Here is a 16,039-nt window from a genome sequence, read left to right on the forward strand (position 1 = left end):
GTACAGTATGTAGCCTTTTCAGATTGGCTTCTTTCACTAAGTAATATGCATCTACATTTTATCCATGTGTTTTTGTGGTTTGATAGCTCCTTTATTTTTAGCACTGAATAATATTCCATTGTCTGCATGTACCACAGTGTATTTATCCATTCACCTACTGAAGAACATATTGATTTCTTCCAAGTTTTGGCAATTATGAATAAAGCTGCTGTAAACATCCTTGTGCAGGTTTTTGTGTGGACGTTAGTTTTCAACTCCAAAGACTGTAACTGCTGGATCATATGGTGATAGTTTGTATAGTTCTGTAAGAAACTGCCACACAGTCTTCCAAAGTGGCTGTGCCATTTTGCATTCCTACCAGCAGTGAATGAGAGTTCCTGTTGCTTCATATCCTTCCCAGCATTTGGTGTTGTCAGTGTTTTGGATTTTTGCCATTCTGATAGGTGTGTAATGGTATCTCATTGTTTTAATTTGCAATCCCCTAATGATATATGATGTTGAGCATGTTTTTATATGCTACTTTGCCATCTCTATGTCTTCTTTAGTGAGGAATCTGTTCATATCATTGGCCCATTTTAAAATTGGGTTGTTCATTTTCTTATTTTTGAGTCCTAAAAGTTCTTTTTATATTTTGGATATTGGTCTTTTATCAGATATCTGATTTAGAAGTATAGTAGTATTTTCTCCCAGTCTCTGGCTTGTCTTCTCATTCACTTGATTCATTGTTATTTTACCTCTTCTTTTTGCTTCTAATTGCTTACTCTCATTAATTGAATTGCATAATACCTCCCACACAGTGTCAAATGTAAGATATAAATTTCACGTTTTCTTCTTGTCTTTATCAGGAAAGCCTCCAGTGTTTCTCCAATTAATAGGAGGCTGGCTTTTTGGCTGAAGTGTCATGTTAAGAAAGAGACCATTGATTCCTATTTAAGTGAGCTTGTTTTTTAAACATGAATGGGTGTTGATTCTTTCAAATACCTTTTCTGCATCTATGGAAGTGGACATTTTTCTCCTTGACTCAATTATTACACTAGATGTGTTAATGGATTTCCTGATATTGAAAAACCCTTGCGTTCTTAGAATAAGCTCCACAATGTTATGAGCTACATTTTTATGTGTTATTGGCTTGTATTTGCTAATATTTTACTTAAGAATCTTCCTTCATATTAATATATGAAATTGTTCTATAATTTTCATTTTTGATGCAATCTTTATTAGGTTTTGGAATCAATTATATACTCGGTTCACCATAAGAATTTGGAAGTGTTTCTTCTTTTCTATATCCTTGGAATAATTTAAGAAGCATTGGCATTATCTTACCTTTAAAGGTTTAGTAGAATTCTCCTGTGGAGGCATCTGGGCCTGGTACTTTTTCAGGGGACAAATTTAACCAATTTATCTATTTCTTCTATGTAACTAGTTTGTTTGAACTTTCTGTCTTTCCTGGGGTCAATTTTTGTAAGTTGCATTTTTCTAAAAATTTATATATTTTATCTGTATTTTCAAATGTATACAAATAAAGTTTTACAAATTATTCACTTAGGAGTCTTAAAAATTTACTTTGATTGGATCACTATTTCTCCTCTGTCATTTTAAATTTTTTGTATTTTCATTTCGCTCTATTTTCTTCATTAGCTTACACTGTGATATGTTTATTTTGTTGATGATTTCAAGGTAAACCTGTATAAGTTCTTCAGTAGTTTTTTCTAACACTTTCATTTCTACTTTTAACTTTAATGATTCTTTCCTTCTGTATTCTTTTAGTTATACTGTGCTTCTTTATAAGGCTTTTGAATTGAATATTAAATTCATTTATTTTAATTTTTATTCTCATATTGCCAATTTAATGCTATGAAAATTTCCTCTGACAACAGCTTTAGCTGTAGATTTTGATTTGTTATATTTTCATTATCATTTTTGTGATCAAATTGTGCAATTTTAATCTATTTCCATTTTGTCCCAAATTTGTCTGAGAGCCTCAGATACAGTCAATTTTCATAAGTATTTCATGTGTATCTGAAATGTAGTTGTGTTCTCTAATATCAGGCATCAGAGTTCAATACATAAGATCTACTCTTTGGATTATGTTCTTTAAAGCTTCTCTATACTTATAAATTTTTTTTCCACTTGAATATTCTTGAATTGAGGGAAGTATAGTGGAATCATCTACTGTTAGTGTGTTTCTTTCTATTACTTCTTATACCTCTTGTAGTTTTTACTTTATGAGTATTTTTACTATGTGTCTGTGTACATAAATATAAACAGCACATCTTCATTGTGAAGTTTAGCCTTTACAATTATCGTGTGCCTTTTAAGAAAAATTTTTAAATCAATTTTGGTCTCAATTCTTCCTCCTTAAATATCAAGATTGTAGCCTCTGCTTTATTTCTATTTGTAACTACCTGATATATGTTTGCTTATTTTTAAATTTTAAACTATCTGACTATCTTTTCTTAGGTATATCTCTTGAAAAAGCATCATGTTGGATTTTGCTTCAATAGGAAATATGAAAAATTTTTTTCTTTTAACAGATGAGTTAAGCCTATTTACATGTATTTGATATGACCAATGTGTTTGGTACTTTGGGCTCAGTTCTGTCATATGGATTATCCACACATAAATTATATATATTTTTGTATATGTACATATTGTGTACATATACACAATAAATATCAGATAGGCAAATGATATCAGAAGATAATTTACATTAAAAGATTATATATATATTCATAAATACTTTCTAAAATATACCACATTACAATAGCTAAAGAAATGCAAATTAATACCCTAGGCTGTCATGATGACTGAAAAAGGCAAGATGCTTAAAATTATGTATAATCTTAATTTTACAGAAGATATACATATATTTGTTGTTTTATGCATACATAGATACAATAATAGGAGGCAATGCCAGATATAATACATTTTTTAAAAATTAATGAGTGGTGGTGTTACCAATTAATTACATATTTATCTCTGGACTTTACTATGTTTTCCACATTTTCTAAATTAGTAGGGATCATTTTAAAAATCAGAATCAAAACTCATAGAAACATTTCTTGTTATTAAATATTTCAGATATTCAAAGAGTTATAGAAAATAATAAAACAGACTTCTATATGCTCAATTTAAGAAGCAAAACATTACATACATAGTCTAAACTCACTTTAAAGTCTTCTATGATTGTATTAGTCTCCTTGCTCAGAGGTGACCATTATAGGGGCTGGCCTGGTGGCATAGTGGTTAAGTTCACAGGCTTTATCTCAGCAGCCTGGGGTTTGTGGATTTGGATCCTGGGCATGGACCTACACACTGTTCATCAAGCCATGTGTAGTGATGACCCATATACAAAATAGAAGATTAGCACAGATGTTAGCTCAGGGCCAATCTTCCTCAAGCAAAAAGAGGAAGATTGGCAACAGATGTTAGCTCAGGGTCAATCTTCCTTACCAAAAAAAAAAAAGGTAATAATTTAAAAGAATTTTGGTTTTTCATTCTTAAAACCATTCTTTGTAGTTTTATTACATATTTATATATGCCTAAGTGAAATATGGTATTTTTTGTTGCATGTATTTATCTACAGATGCCTGGATAAATGATATAAAAGGAGGAAGAAACAGAAGGAAGAATAAATGCACAGAACATCTTGACAGTGTGACCTGCATATATGCCTTCCTTTCAATGTATATTCTTTTTCAGAGCTTCTAAAATAGACATGTTACCACTTACATAGGTTCTTTACCTGCCACACAAGCGGGGCCAAATAAAAACTGAAAGGCCAGGCTTATGGCAAGGAAAGAGTTTTTCTTTTGGATGACATCAGCCAGCGTGTCTGTCTCCATGGCAGATAATGGATTCTGGAGCCAGGGAGCTGGGGAGTAAGCAGGGAAAGAGTGCTTTAGTTTTAACCCCATATATGTTGGGTTTAATGTAGGGGAACTGATATCAAGGCCAGCATCAATTTCCCCCTATTTTATGTTCATTTTTCAATCTTGAGGGATTTGGGACAATGACTGATTTGGCTACTTCCTGCTGAATTGGGGCCTAGGTTGTTTCATCTTGTTGAACCAGTCTTTTCATAAGGCAGTGATACAGGTGGGCTTCCAAATATGCAATAGGCCTGTATTGCATAAGTAAGTAACCAGGTATTTAATAAGAAGTATTTCTAGAGAAGAAAAAAAAACAAGGTTAATGGTTGGAGCAAATTATAAATCAGTTCCTGAGCCCAGGGTGCAGCCAGTCAAGATTCCTATAAGTCAGGGTCAAAGCATCTTTTGTGGTTTGAATGTCTCTAATGGTGTCACCAGGCACTCAGGTATTTTTCTGAGTGGGCTACACAGCAACAGACATGAATCTCTCTTAAGTTTACATTAAGTTGTCCAGCTCCAGTTTGTAAAGCTTCAGGAAAAAGAGCAGATTCACTTTTTAATGATTTTAAGTCAAAATGACAGAAAAAATGGAAAACATTAGTTTGGAGGTTTGTTACTTCAGATATTTCAGGAGACTAGAAGAATTTAGGATCTAGTTGCATTTACAGATGTAAAACAAAAACCTCAAAGACAACAGAACCAAAATCCTATACCCATTAATGTGTATTATAGTCTCTATTGAAACATAATTTTTCTCTTTAAAATCACCCTCAATTTTACCAAACATAGCCAAATTAAGACCCACTGGTTGTAAAATAAGTTTAGTTTTAATATATTTGGCCCAATTATTTACATAAGTACTGTAAGAATAGTGATTGATCACATAGGTTCTTTTAAATCTGCTTTGCTGGAACTTTTTATAAGGAATCTCAGATTTAACTTTAAAGGCCTCTTAAGACCAGAAAAGACAAGCCAAGGACTTGTCATCAGACCCCACTTGCAATACCTACAGATTTGGGTGAGTTCCTCTCTTCACGAGGTACCCAAAATATTGAGTTCCTTGCTCCTGCCAGAAGGAGTGACATTCTTTACTAAATCTTAGCAGGTTACTGGGAACCCATAAGCAAGGTGCCAGGTCAATATTTCCAAGTGGTTTTATTCCAGAAATCAACCTTCTTTCCTCAAAAGCTGTCTTGTCATATCCAAGTCTGTATGTTTTTCTCCAATATGATGTTCCAGTCAAAGCCTTGGTAATATAACCAGTGTTTCCAATTGTGTCCTGTTATAAGAAGAACAGGTTTTTATTGAACTTATGCAAACAATTATACAGCCATGAAAATAAGATTACTTATTCATCAAGAGTTTCCAAATTCTGGAGGGATCAGATGGGAGAAAAAGATAAATGTTTCCATTTTGTTTATAAATGTATAATTTTATCAAATTGCTATAAGTCATAGTTAGCATGAGAGGAAAAAGAAAAATATTTCCTTAAATATGAGATAACAAAACACAAAATATTAAAAAATAAGCAATATTTCAAACAAGAAGTCATAAAAATTATAATCATCCCTGTTAGTTCATTCACTTCTGTGTGATTAGTTCTTGATCTTGTCAGCAGTCCTATGAGGTCATCAGTTTTTCTGTTAGAGTTCTGTAATTTCTTACCCAGTTTAGTTTTACAGTCTGAACATTTATCAGAAACCTGTATTCTAGAGTAAGTGCCAGAGTCCTTTTCATGAACTCCTCTGAAGATAAAACATATTTCTAAAAACCTCAGAGTAAAACAACTGTCTGTAAATAATAAAAGACTTAAAAATGGCAATTGAAAAGGAAACTTGGCTATTTTTGGTGACACATAACATTCCGAGACAACAACCAGAATTATGGCTGACGATCAGGACACAGCAGAATTTTAGTAACCTTATACAATTTTTAAACATTTATATCAATAACATTTACCCATGTAATATTATAGGTCTCCATGAAGCAATGTTTAATTATCCCTTTAACCATGGTGACAGTTAAAGAATTTTAGGCGAATGCAGAGAATCAAATAATTGTAAGAAAAACCTTAGTGTCTGTGATTAAGGACCTGACAAAGACAATATAGGAAATTTATTTTGATAAAACATAAAATCCTTATCCTTTTGGTAGAATACTTAAAGAAAAAACCTCTTATAATTTTTTTAATCGAGTAGACTGAAAGTTCAGGAAAATTATCTTTTTTAAGAAAGACTCAGTTTTAATTTTTTACCAGTTTACTTTGGGCATTAAAATGTATTTATTTGATTGGATTTACTTTCATCGTAGCCAACTTGACCAGGCATAAAAGTCTTCTGGGTTTTACTTTCATAAACCTTTTGTCACTTACTTTTTTACATTTAGAATTAGTCTCAGTACTTTAGACAAATTTATCTTTTTGTTTATAACCCAACAAACAAAAATATTTCCATTATTTATACCTTATTACTGAAAACATACATTTTACTTTCCTTGAATACAAAGATTTTTTCTTTATTAATTTTTAGTAGCTTTAATTACATATATTAATTAGAATTTTTAACCCTTGGAAACCTTAATTTCTAAATAAAAACCAAGTAAGTAATTATAAACCCTTGTTCACATTAGCATTCTGTAGCTTGACAAATTTACAAATACCTTCTATAATTTTTAGAAACGTGTTACTTTGTAGTAATTAAACACAAGGTTTGTTTATTAATAGACCCAAATACTTTTTAGTTTTTCTGTAATAAGAAGCCAAAGTAGATAGACATCTTCAGCAATAATGTTTCAGTGTTCCAGCCTCTCTGAAAATGACCCAGATACTCAACAGATTTTGTTATTTAACTTAACTTACTAAACTATAAAGTTTGTTTCCAAAAAGATTTTGAAAGCTGTTTTTTAAGTACATAGACCATAAAACATAATTATTGTACTTAAAAACTTTTACCCAGTTTTAACAATTATGTACTAATTACTCAAAAAAATCATGTAACATTAAAGTAGTTAACCATCATCTTAAGTCGTTTTAAGTACATACATCATAACACATAATTATTGTTAAAGTTTCTCCAAAAACCTTCATCCTTTACATTTATTTAGTTTACCTGTTCTCAACAATTATATTTAAATGGTCTATAAAAACCTCATGAGACCTTAAACAAAATCAGCTATTATACTGAGTTATTAGTTTTGCTGATAAATTTTCTAACAGAGATGACATGAGCTCATTTGACTGGTAAACCCAGGCTGTATGTCTGCATCATATCTAATGCTGATAACTTTGTGGACATGCCTATTTTAAATCAAACCAGCAAACTTAAACAGACTTTTATTTACCAAAGATCATTTTATATCATGTTAAATAACTTTGTCTTTTATAAATTTCTGTATATTAATCAAAGACTGTATTCCATTATGAGAGATTTTGAATTCTCTCTTTTAAGGGTGACCCTTAATGTAGATTCATCTGAAACAGAGGTTGCCCAGAATGGTCATTACAATTCCAAATTATCTCAAAGGTTTACTTATTTTTACTTGTTTAATTTTAGATCAGGAATTTTGGGGGAGTTCAATTGGCAAATTTCAGTGAGAGAGGAGAGAGAAGCAGCAGATTTGGCTTCAGCCTGCCAGCTGCTGGCATGCTTAATTATTTGTTTTTCCTTAAAGAGGCAGTAAAGTATTTATGATTTTATTTAGAAGCTTCAAAAGATTAAAACAGGCTTCCCATTGTTGTAGCTGGCTTTTTCCAATTGCGTACATCAGCTTGAGTAAAGTGAAATTGTCCCATTTGGGCTATTTTAAAGTGAGATCTCCTTTAGTATGTTTAACATAGCCTGAAGGGTGGATTTATATGTTCTTACTATATTAGGCAGGGAAAACATTCCCCAGTGAGACATAATGTTTATCCCCACAACATAATGTATGATAGAATCAGGCAAAAGAGATGGAATTATTTTATATAAAGCCCATTTAAATATACCAATTTTTAAAAACTTTATCTTAATTTTATCAACTCATACTTTCAATTATAACTTACTTTAGAATTCTATTAACAAGTTTTAGTTTTGCAATATTGTGTAGGGGAAGCAATTCCAGATAGACATAACATCTATTCCCAAAAAAACATTTAGGCAAAATTGACATAACCTCTTCATATAATATTAGTTTAAATGCTTTAATCTTTATAGTCTTACAAACTTGAGCAACCTAGCTGTTGCCCCAAACAATTGCTGGTCAGGTTTTCCACTGTGATTTTTGCTTCCTGACTTTGTAAAATTTTTTAAACTGGAGTGAATAGAAGACGTTTATCTCATGTCCTTTAATATTGGTGGGTCAATAAAGGGATTCCTTTAGCCCACTTAACCTTAGGCAGTGTTTTATTAAAACCTTCATTTTAACTTTATTTACGTCTGTTCCATTTATCCCACTCTACTTTTTAATAACTAGTTAAGGGTTTTCATCCTGTTGGGATGAGTCTTGTGACTCTTCCCCTTTTGATTTTTCTTTGTTAACTTAATGTTTTTATTAGCATCTGTAAAACCACAAGAAGAAGCTGAGACCCCAAGTTTGATTAAGTTTTTAAGACTAATCATTATATTTTCCTTTTAATTTGGGCTTTTCATAGGTACCAATAAAACAGCTGTTTATGACGAGAGCTCTCTAAAATTTTCCAACTTAAGCATCGATTGTTTGGCCATTTTCTCTCCAGAATTTAAAGAATATGGTGGTCATGCATGTTACAAAAGGAAATGATCCCTTTTAGACATTGGCTTATGACTATAATTAGACCATCTACTTAGAATCAGCCCCAATGGTCTCTGCTTGGAGACAGACTGCATGTTTCCCATTCTGATACACAGAGACAGAGAGACACACAGATCCAGACACAGAAAAGCCAGATGCCAGTGAGCCAGTTCCCAGATGGAGGGTAGAAAGTCCTACAACTATTTCCACTCCGGATGTGACCCCAGATGGCCCCTCTGTGAACAGAAAGGACCCAAGATGGCCCTTTCATGAATGGAAGGGACCTCAGAGGAGGAGAAGGAACTTCATGGGCGTCCCCAAGGTGAGTTACTCTATTTCAGAGTCTATTGACTCATCAGAATGAAGAGCAAACAAACCAACCAACTAGAACCTGTTTCCTTGCCATCAGAAAATGTGCCTAGGGTCAACTGTGCTGCGTCAGATGGAAAGTACTGGGGACAGTCCCTAGGGCAAATCACCTAGGCAGCTGCTGGACTGCTTCCCAGAAAATCCCAGTTGGCCTGGGGCTGTGGAGCCAAGGGCAAGGGCCTCCTGGCTGGCTTGCCAGATCGTTACCGCCTACAAACATAGTTTCTTTACCCGCCACACAGAGGTGCCAAATAAAAACTGAAATGCCAGGCTTATAGAAAGGAAAAGGTTTTTATTTTGGATGACATTAGCCAGGAGATGAGAGTGAGTTTCAAATTTTCTTTGAAATTTGCTTCATTTCATCTCATCTCCCCGAAAGAGGGGAGGCGAGGGGTTTTAAAGGTTTGTAAGGAATGTGGCTGCTTGTAGATGGGGTCGTGGAGGGAGTCAGTGGCCTTGCTGGTCAGAGCCATCCCACCAGCCTGCATTAGGCCTTGCGACACTGTTTGCAGGGAGGAGGGGGAGATGATATGGAATCCAGGTAGTTATCCTTGGCTGTGTCTGTCTCCATGAGGAATAATGGATTCTGGAGCCAGGGAGCCAGGGGGTAAGCAGGGAAAGAGTGCTTTGGTTTTAACCCCATATACTCTGGGCCAGCATCAGACACATCCATGTTTTTAAGTTTATATGCTGTAAAGAGCATTAACAGAATCCACATATATTATTTTCAATCACTTTTTTCCCTGATGTGTTCAAACTGAGTTTCCCTGCTACCAGCTAGCCCAAAACAATGTCTCAGTGTATCCTGAACATTAAACATCTTCCCATTTGTCCAAGCCTAATTTTCTGTCATTTATTCACACTGTTACTCATCTAGGCCTGAACATCTAGAATCTGATCTGGGCCACCCTGCTGAGAGAAGACAGTGATTGCAGACAGTTAGTTACCATGTGTCCAGACCAACACCCGTAACTTTTAGCTGGTTTACGGATGCATCTCATTTTGAACTTGAGCTTATTTTGTCTTACAAGTGCTTGGCATGTGTGTATTGTCCTTTCCTTTTATTATTTTTAATTCCACAAGGAAGGTACTTCAAAGGTGATTTAATTCACATGAGTTGGTACCCTGGGGCCCTGGGCTGAGTAAGCCTATGACTAAACTTTTCCCCTGAATCCTGCTGTTAAAGCATTCACCCTTCTCAAGTCATGGGGCTGAGCTCTGGGCCATCTCACGCAGACACTTACCCATCCCCTCCCCTGAGGTGTTCACTGCTTGGCTAACTGGGTGGTTAAACTGATGAGCCTGCTTTCAGTTCAAGGGACTATATTTGGGAGACCTCGGGAAGAAGTATGTTGTGAAAATACTTTCATCTCATGACCTTCACTAAAATCCAGGGAAGTGGCGACATTGTCTGACTATGGAATATAAGGTTTATTTGAGAGACATACTGTGCTTACTCTTCCTCTAGGCACCTGTAATTTCCCTGAAGCTGCCAAAAGGGGACTGTCATGTGGTAAAGTCATAAGTTAATTCTAGGACCACCTTATTACCTAATTCCTTTGCCTTGGGGATGTTCCACATTCTGACACTGATCCACTTTTCTATGGAAATAGTTAGGTAGACATTTGTTCGTTTTTTCACTTTCAAAACCAAGACACTCTCATTGTAGATAAAAATAGAAAATTCAGGAAAGGAAAAAAATCATTAGAAATCTTAAAAGTCTACTATTCATGGATAAGCACTGTTATCATTTGAGTGTACATATTGTTGTCAGGAATTCTATGCAATTATAACCACATATATTTAAGAGTAGCAATGAGATGATATCCTACTTACAGTTTTGCAAACTGATTTATTTATATAAACATCATATTATGAATGTCAATCTATGCCAATCAATATAAACCTACATGACTAAAATCACAATAGAAACACTAATGGTCAATTCTGGCATGAAAATAATGATAGTAATGGTTAATTTTTATTGCTAACTTCCTTAGTGTCTGATACTGTTATAAGTGCCAACTCTGTACTTACTCATTTCATCCTCACCACAACCTATGGGGAGGAGCTCTGGTTGCTCAACTTTAAACATAATGAACTGACGGCACGTCTAGCAAGTGGCAAGTGTAAGATATGCTGTGTTGCTCCTGAGCCCATACATCTAACCAGGATATACTACTGCCTCTCATATGACAAGATCTTCAACCTTACTGTTATTCAAGGCAAAGCAAAATAAAACAAGCTGAGGTACCATGTTTTTTTCTCAGTTAACTAGGCAGAAACTTCAAATATTGATAATAACCTCAGTGTGGTTAGGAATTTTGGGGAAATGTGTCCTGTTATGCTTTGAAAGTTCTCCCTTATCTTGTCTCCCTTCCTATGCCTCAGGAGTATTCCCCATTTGAAAGCTGAGTTAATTTCCTGTTAGTAGAACTTAGAATATTTATATTTCCATACCATTTTATTGTTTTGTATTGTTGCAAGACCAATAAGTGTGTATTATAGGTAAAAATATATAACATAGAAAGGAAATACAATAAAATAACACCAAAACATACCACTTAAAGGTAAGTCCTTCTGTATTTGTTTCCTAGGGTTGTCATAACATAGTACCACGAAGTAGGTGGCTTAAAAAACATGGGGCAAGCCTGGTGGCATAGTGGTTAAGTTTGCATGCTCCACTTCAGAGGACCAGGCTTCGCTGGTTCAGATCCCGGGTACGGACATACATGCCTCTCATCAAGCCATGCTGTGGTGGCATCCCACATACAAAATAGAGGAAGACTGGCACAGATGTTAGCTCAGTGACAATTTTCCTCAAGCAAAAGGATGAAGATTGGCAACAGATGTTATCTCAGGGCCAATCTTCCTCACCAAAATAAAAACAAACATAAAACCCCCCAGAAATCTATTGTCTTGTAGTTTTGGAGGCTAGAAGTCCAAAATCAAGGTATTGACAGGTCATGCTCCCTTTGAAACCTATAAGAGACTTCTTCCTTGCCTCTTCCTAGCTTCTTGTGCTTTGAAGGCAATCTTCAGTGTTTCTTGACTTGTAGATGCATCACTCCAATCCTCCATCTTCACACGGCATTCTCCTTCTGTCTCTTCATATCATCTTCTGTCTGTGTGTGTCTTTGTGTCCAAATTTCCCCTTTTTATAAAGACATCAGTCATATTGGATTAGGGCCCACCCCAATGACCTCATTTTAATTTGATTGCCTCTGTAAAGAATTTATCTCCCAATCAGGTCACATTTTGAGATAGTTGGGATTAGGACTTCAACATACAATTTTGGGGGGACACAATTCAACCCAGAATAACCACTAATGTTTTCATCCGCATTATATTCTTTGAGTAGTTTTCTTATGCAAGTATTTACATATTTATGCACGTATGCATGCATTTATAGATTTATGTACAAATATAAGATCACATCTTACATTTGGCTTTGTGACTTGCTTGTCTTACTAATAACATACCTCAACGTCATTGACTGTGGATAAACATCAGTCTATACCATCGGGTTAGTAAGTATACTAATGCCTGATAAAGATATAGAAAAATAAATAAAAATGACTAAAATGTATTATATGCCAAATGCTTTTTATGTATTGAGTCATTTAATGCTCACAGCACCAGTATAAGGTAGATATGGTGTTAATCCCCATTTTATAGATGAAAACCTGAGGGACAGGGAGAATAAGGACTTAGCCCAGGACTGCTCAGTCAGGGAGCAGGACAGCTTGGGTTTGTCCCCAGCACCTCATGGTCCAAAGCCTGGAAACTTGTCAAAGATTTGTTGTTAAGTAACAGAAGCTGTCTGCACAAGTGTGAGTATTTTAGGAGATCATTAAAAATAACACTCAGTATGTTAAAATATTCGTACAGAACAGCTGGGCTAGTGGCAAAAAGGTGGCTTGTGACCATGGTGAGAGCACGTTCATTGCAAACATGAGGACAGAAGTCATAGTGCAGTGGGATGAGTCAGTTGGAAGTGAACAGTGTTAACAGGAAATGCAGAAAATTCTTTCTGGAAGTTTGCCTTTGAAGAGGAAGAGAGAGAGACAAATAGAGAGGGAGAGATATGGAGAGAGAGGGAGAGGGAGAGAGAGAGAGATCTTGTAGCTGAATGTGGATGAGGAGTCCAAAGAGGGTTTTTAAAAAACTCCAAAGCCTTAAATTTGAATGACTTTAAAAGTTAATGTGAAAGAGCCATCTCTGCTCAGATTTAATCTTTGGATTTTGCCATATATTCATTCCCCTTCTTACTCTCTTATTTCCACTATAGAGTTAATGAGATGCTTCTAATGGAATACTTTGGATTTTAAGCTCAATACATATTTAATTATTAGTGAATAGAAGAATGAATACTTGTGTGTCAAGAAATGCTAGTAGTTCTTGGCTTTTTATCTCTCAGAGAGGCAGGAGACAGCTGAAATCCTGGTGGATATGGCTGGATAACGCATCATCTGAGGACTCTTTCATTGCTGACTGTAGGATAGGTCCAGAATTTTCCTATAAATATATGAACATACTGAGCAGTCCAGGAGCAGTAGTTATGCAAACACCACACCTTGCTGCCCTAGTACCATCTCTCACTAAGCTCATCAGGTGAGTCAAAGACAAGCTGTCTGTCTTCCCAGTGTGGAGAACCAGATCAGGATCTGCTCAGAGGCATGATGTTAAGCAGCTCTTATGAGCTTCTGAAACACCTAAGAAAGTAGAGAAACTCTGTCCCCAAATTTTGAACTCAAGACAAATCAGAGAGATATCTGCTCCCTTCATCTGGATGCCTGTATTCTCATTATGAGAAAACAATGAGAAATGATTTTTAACTTCTAAAACTGTCATCAATGAGAAAAAGATAGTACCCAATTGTACTTGTCAGGATAGGCTAATGACATAGCATACAATGCTATTTTTCTTTAGCTTAATATAAGTTTATTCTTCTCTCGTAAAACAGTCTAACACTGGTGTTACTTGTCAGGTGACTCTCATAGGTTCCTTTCTTGCAAGTGGGGATACAGGGACCCCAGGCCTTCCATCTTTTATCCCTGCCACTCCCTTGAGCTTCAGAGTCCTATGATCAATTCTCTGCTGGCAGAAAGTGAGGAAATGGAGTATAGCTTGGGATGATTTAGAGGTCAGGTGTAGAAGCAGCAAATATCACTTCTGTCCACATTCCATTGGATAGAACTCCACTCCTCAATGTTTTAGTTTAGGTTCACCCAAAAGCAGAACTTAGGTGCTGGTAGTTTATTTGGGAGCAGATCCCAGGAGTGAGGTAAGAGTTAGAATGGAGTTAAGAAAGAGCTAAAGCCAGTATAATGGTGCATTATTGACGTTGTTGCTGTAGGTAGACAATGGGGACTAGGTTTATCTGGGATCTCTGAGAAGCATACAAAACGTCTCCCAGAATTATCTGCCCAAAAGTTGGGAGGCTGGAAAGTTTATTCATCACTCTGAGTTCTGTTGGTTAAGGGTTTCTCTTGAGGGCATTAATTCCCCTGCAATTCATGGATGGGCTTGTATGGGGATTAGGAGGACTGTTTGAGGCTAATGAGAAGAATCTGAAGCAGGAATGTGAGTGAAGGCAGCCTGCTTGAGGTAGGACACTGCTGCCATTGGTGTGAGCTCACAGGGAACTGTCCATGACAGCTGTGAATGTGTGCCCAGAGATGTAATAGGAGACACCAAAATTGCTTAATACACATGGCTTTCAGTAAAGGATGCTAAGTAATGTGGTATAGCTGTGTGCTGTCGAGGAAGAGAAAGTTGGAAACAATCTAAATTTTCCTAAAGAAGTGGAATATTTAAATAAATTATGAAGCTTGTTAGTTAATGGAAAGTTCTCTAAAAAACATTTTGAAGAGAAATAGGTGAATTGCAGAGCAAGTTAAATAATGTTACTCTGGATTTCAGGAGTGAGACCTGGACTTGGGGAGTCATAACTGTATAGATTTTATAAACTAGTTGAAATCATTTATCCAGTGAGGGAAGATAGAAAAGGATGAGGTCCAAGAATTAAATTAAACCCTGGGCCCTCTAGCATTAGGAGGTCAGAGAATATATATATTGGTTTATAACATTATATAAATTTCAGGTGTACATCAGTATATTTCGATTTCTGTGTAGACTACATCATGTTCACCACTCAAAGTCTAATTACCATTTGTCACTGTACACATGTGCCCTTTTTAAAAAGTTATTATATTGAGGTCATATGGGCTTATAACATTGTATAAATTTCAGGTGTACATTTATTGCATTTCAGTTTCTACATAGACTGCATCATGTTAACCACCAATAATCTAGTTTCCATCTGTGCCTCTTTACCCCTTTCACCCTTCCTCCACTCCTTTCCCTTCTGCCAATAATAGCCAAGACATAGAAACAAGCAAAATGCCCATCAGGGATGAATGGATAAGGAAGATGTGGTGTGTATACACACACACACACACACTCACACACACACACAATGGAATACTACACAGCCATAAAAAGGTGAAATCTTGCTATTTGTGACAACATGGATGGACCTTGAGGGTATTATGCTAAGCAAAATAAACCAGACAAAGACAAATACCATATAATTTCACTCATATGTGGAAGATAAACAAACAAACAAACACATAGATAAGAAGAACAGATTGCTGGAACTGCTTCTTATTTTATCACTTTTTGTTTTCTATTTCAGGCAATGCTGCAGTGAATCTCCTCTTACCAGCCTACTTTTATACATGTGATATAGTTTCCCTACATTACAGGATGCCAAGTTCCCTGGGACTTGATTTCAGTAATTAAAACTTTCTCAAAAAGTGTTTGAGAATTCTGATTTCTTCACCTGACCTCTATAACTGGTGTCATCAGAATATTTAAATTCATGTCTAACTGTTAAGTGTATTTCCATTTCCTTGATTTGTGTCAAAATTAAGTCTCTCTCTCTCTCTCTTTCTCCAGACATACACACAAAGCCAGTTTTTAAACTTTTCTTCTGTGATTTTTTCTTCCATTTTATTGGATTCTTTCTATACTTAAGTTTTGTCATA

General features: G+C 35.4%; 1 long non-coding RNA gene across 1 annotated transcript in view; it reads left to right on the top strand.

Annotated features, from left to right (window-relative positions):
* Window positions 1-15,813, top strand: part of LOC106781374 (uncharacterized) — a 30,503-nt gene extending 14,690 nt beyond the window's left edge. The window contains exons 2-4 of the long non-coding RNA XR_001377987.3: window positions 3,587-3,686; window positions 8,735-8,940; window positions 15,688-15,813. This is a non-coding gene — a long non-coding RNA (uncharacterized lncRNA). The remainder of the gene's footprint in view (window positions 1-3,586; window positions 3,687-8,734; window positions 8,941-15,687) is intronic.
* Window positions 15,814-16,039: the final 226 nt, after the last annotated feature.

This window comes from Equus caballus, chromosome X (genome assembly GCF_041296265.1).
Source record: "Equus caballus isolate H_3958 breed thoroughbred chromosome X, TB-T2T, whole genome shotgun sequence".
Lineage (NCBI taxonomy): Eukaryota > Metazoa > Chordata > Mammalia > Perissodactyla > Equidae > Equus > Equus caballus.